The sequence below is a fragment of the Lolium rigidum genome, chromosome 3 (genome assembly GCF_022539505.1).
Source record: "Lolium rigidum isolate FL_2022 chromosome 3, APGP_CSIRO_Lrig_0.1, whole genome shotgun sequence".
NCBI classification, from domain to species: domain Eukaryota; kingdom Viridiplantae; phylum Streptophyta; class Magnoliopsida; order Poales; family Poaceae; genus Lolium; species Lolium rigidum.
In genome coordinates, this window is record NC_061510.1 from 407851743 (window position 1) to 407856537 (window position 4795).

The window sequence follows — 4795 nt, forward strand, 5'->3', positions numbered from 1 at the left end:
TGAACAAATATGGTAATTTGTAGATACCATATAAAAATATATATCATCATCTATCTAATGATATTGATTTTGTACTTTTCACGTTAATATTTTTTGATAAAATTTTTGTCAAACTTGACATAGTTTGACTTTCCAAAAAAATATAGACCTTAATCCTTGGGATGAAGGTAGTATATCATTAACAATATGTTAGGATGAATCTAGCTACTCTAGTTTAGTGTCCTGAATGCTGCTACTTCTCTAAGTTAGTTAGTTAATAAAATGTAACTTGAGATATGTCTAACTGTACATTTATTTGTGAACTGGGAGTACCATATTAGATGAAAACGGGGTGATGTGTTCCCTTGTTCAATCAATGTCAACTACTACTTTGAATCAATGTCTCTATGGAGCCCCGAAAAAGGTGCGAGCTTCCGCGACGCTCCACTAGGCATCTCGGGCCAACCCTAGCACCACCAGTCCATTACCCTACACCGACACTGATCAACGGCGCCGTTGCCAGCTCATGGCAGCGGTAACGGTGCATCTCGACGGCGCGACTCTGGTTGGTAGAGGCGACGGGGTGGGGGGGTTAGCTCCTGTAGTGGTGAGTTTCCAGGCGAGGTTGGCGCTGCTGCGTGGCTGGGAGGCCGAGATCCTAGAAGGTTAAAGTTGGGCAATGAATGCATTTTTGAAGAATATTTACTTAATGTTTTTGCATTAGTAATGATAGGATTTTGGTATTTTACTGCATGCACGCGCACCTCTTATGATAGTTTCAACAGGTCCAGATGGAAGGACATGATGAACACAATCAGTGGAGCAGTCAAACCTTTCTAAGAATACAGTTAAAACGAAGCGATCAGAGAGTTTGGCGACCATTGGTATGGGCAGAGCCCTCCCGTACGGCGCGGTCGTACCACCCCCACCACCTTCGTCACTTCAAATAGTTTCACCATGTGCAAACAGAAAAGAGACCTGACATTCGTAGACACTAAAAAACGCAGAAACGTCACCTCCAGCTGGAGGGGGAACTAGTAGAAGGGCACCAATCATCGGCGTTCCTCGAATCCAAGAGGCTTTGGGCATCATCTCCATCACTATCAGCTGCATCAACACCATCATCAATATCGATCCTCCACATCATGTTGTATTTATTATACTTTGGTGCAGATTTGAACAATAATTCATTTTTCCATATGTATTTGATCCATTTCATTGTTATGATGATGTCTCCTTCCTCTGTGTGTGAGTAGATTCCTTGGTTCTTGTGGATATGGTGAAATCCTAGTTATGGATTACAATTAAAATAAAAAAATTATTCATTCCTTAATCTGGTGTAGTAATTGTCTCTCTTTATATTGTACTAGTATACATGTACGTGCAACGCACGTCTCAAAATATCACCAATACATTTGAAACTCATGGGAGTCAAATTAAAAATAAACTTTCAATAAAGTAAAAATGTTAATGGACCCATTTTGTTTTAATGTTGCTCAGGTTATATTTACAAAACTGAAACACAATTGTGATCATGCTACAGCAGGGATACAATAATATTGTTTCATCTGTGTGGCGTTCTGTACTCACTCGATTGTCACCAATGTTATCAAATGTATTGCAAAACCTAGATGCAACTCCACAAATAGATTGTATAATAATCGATTAAATGTATCCTAATACTTGACAATTCAGATATGGAATAAAAGGCGTCAACTGTGTAATTTCAGTAGGACTCCCAAAGCACTGCCGATTATTGAACAAAATGACAAGAACGGGTAAATCTGTTCAAGAGTAGTTAGGTCTACTTCACGACTTGCAACAGTAGCCAAACTTTTCAGTTTAAGTCAGCATGTGGTATTCTAAAAAAGAAACCATCCTTACATGGTATTTAAATTAAATGAGTTAGAGCAGCAGAAGTAATAAAATACCTCATTTGGTGATTCCAGGAAAGGAAAGGAGAGGTAAATTTGCGACCCTTGTTGAGTCGGCGCTAACCCAGGTAACTCATGAGTGCCAATTGTTTTTTCATCCGAGCAAGACTTACAATAGCTCGCAAAACAAGAAGGCCTGAAGAGAGACCAAATAACCTAGGTAAAAATTATTCCCATTCTGTTTGGCATTGCTGTTGGTACGCCACACTGATACTACAACTTCCGTTGAGATAATCTAATAATGTACTCTAGTTCCTATCTTTAGGTTTTTTTTTTCGAAATGGATCCCAGCTTCTGCATCCCACACGGCTTTTTTATTAGATTATTCACAACACCTTACAAGAGCCATACAAAAGACTAAACTCGAAGCAACCTTGCTAAACTTACGAAGGGATGAAGGGGGTGACAATTTACCAACACACATCATCCAAAAAACCAAATTCCTTTCCAGGGCCCAATAGCAGCTAAGAAGCACATCCAGTTAAGCAGACTCTCAGCGCACGCCAACACACACCATAGAAGTTGCTACCGCCATCTTCCTCGACTCCATCTTCAAGAGAGATCATCGCATTGGCCATGTCAGGCCTGCCATCGATGCCGACACGGCGTCAGACGACTCCACCATCCTGCGTGCGTCCATCACACTTCATCCGTCATCGAGACACCACTGCACCATGCCGCGACGACTCGACGACGCTGACACAACAAAAGCACACCGCTCCACCTCAGCACCACCACCATCCGTTGTCTGCTCCAAAAACGATGCCCCCAGCAGGTAGAACGGCGTTGCACGCCGCCATCGTCCGATCCGGGAGACCCGGGTCTAGGATTTCCCCTGGAGCAGCCCAGGCGAAGAACGCAGACTGCAGAGATAATGCCTTCAACAAGGTAACGACGAACAGCGCCGCCATCATCCACCATAACCGAAGTCCGGGCCGGCTTTCACCGGCAGTTGCGCCTCGCCATCGGGAGCTAGATGACGGATCGCGAGATCCGCCAAGCCACACAACTAGTCAATCTCCTCAGACGAAAGAGAAGACCACCACCGCGGTGCCGCGGTCAGCAGCACCAGACGCCCGCCGGGCTCAGCTCTAACCCGCAGGAGCCTAGATCTGGCCCGCACGCTGAGACGCTGCATAGACGAGGTCAGCCGCACCGAGGGGTCGCAACCGACCTGCAGCTCGCTGTTAACGAAGCACCTCGCCGCCGTCCATGCCGCATGTCGCCACGCCAGACACCTCCCACGCTAGTGCAAGGCCCAGATCGAGCCCTCAAAGCCCAGATCGAGCCCTCAAAGCCCAGATCTGACCCGCACAGAAGAGATCGAGCACTTGCCGCCGTCGCTCAGGCCGTGGCGCTTTGGCCGGTGGCAAGAGGGAAGGGATTTCCTTGTTAATTCTTGCTTGATTAGATTGATACGTCCCCTCTCCTTATATAGAGAGGTTTACTTGACCCCTAAGGAAACGGCCCTTATCTCTAATTAACCCTAAGACGTATTAGAGTACTTGACCCCTAAGCAAACTAAGTGTTAGAGTACGTAATGAGCTTGGGCTGGCGGTATAGCCCGTTAGTCTTAGGGTTAATTAGAAATAAGGGCCGTTTGCTAAGGGGTCAAGTAAACCTCTCTATATAAGGAGAGGGGCGTATCAATCTAATCAATCAAGAATTAAGAAGGAAATCCCTTCCCTCTTGCCACCAAACCCTAGCAGCACCATAACACTTGGTATCAGCTTTCTGGGTTCGATCATGTCCAGCCCTCCACCGAGTTCTTCCCAGCCGCCACCGCCGCACTCCGACGTCCCCGCCGTTCTCTCCCCGGCGGAGATCACCGCAGCAATCCGCGATCTCACCAATGCTGTCCAGGAGATCCGCCTCTTCCTGGCCGGTCCCTACGGGCCGCCGGCTGCTGCCGTGGCAGCCGACACACCAGGCAGCCTCCGCCGCGATCGCCGGGCCGCTGCAGCCGACGCTGCTGCTGTCGTCGCCGCCACCCGACGCCGGGCTATTGCAGTCCCCGCTGCCGCTGTCCACCATCTCCGGGCCAGGCCCTACCTCGGCGCCGAGGGTCCCTCTTCTCTAGCAGCCGGCCGCCTTCTTCCCCACCGGGACGCTGCAGCAGCAACAGCAGTAGCTGCCGCCGCCACCAACGCCGCCGCTGCAGCTGCTGTCCTCACCGACGTTGTCCCTGCCGTTCGGTGAGTAGCAGCCACCGCCACCAACACCGCAGCAGCGGCTGCTGCCGCCACCGACGCCGTCCCTGCCTTTCGGCGGTGTGGGAGCGACCTTGGCCCCGGGCTCTACATCGACACCGCCCGGGATGCCTTTCCACCAGGTCTGTTTCCCTCCGTCGCCGTCACCGCTTCCGGCTTGGATCGCTATCCACCACGTGTCGGCGGCGGTGAGGCTGCAGGCTGCTGCGCGTGGCCTCCTAGTGCGTCGGCGTGTGCGGGAGATGCATGATCTGCAGCTGTAGCTCCTCCAAGTTGCGCTTCGTTGCGCAACGGACCTAGATCTCGTCCGCTGCGTCGGGGATCTTGGGCGTGCGGTTTCCCCCACGGGCGACGGACATGTTGTTTTCCCCGCGGGCAGCGACCTCAAAGTCTGCGCCATCGACAGTCATCCGGCGGGGAAAAGGCATGGTGTCACCGACAGGAGCGCACCGCGTAGCACCACCGCATTCCGCCGCCGGCTGCCGCGCGGGCTCCTTTTGCCCCGCTGGTTTCCATGGGATCCAGGTGGCTGCACAGGTGCACGTCCGACGGGCGGATGGTGTCCACTTTATGTTCAGGGGTCAACAATAAAGCGTCCCAGTCCATTTCAGGTTGAGAGTAATAAAACAAGCCGAGATGTAAAAGGCTCGTTTTTAGGTGTTAGGTTTGTGT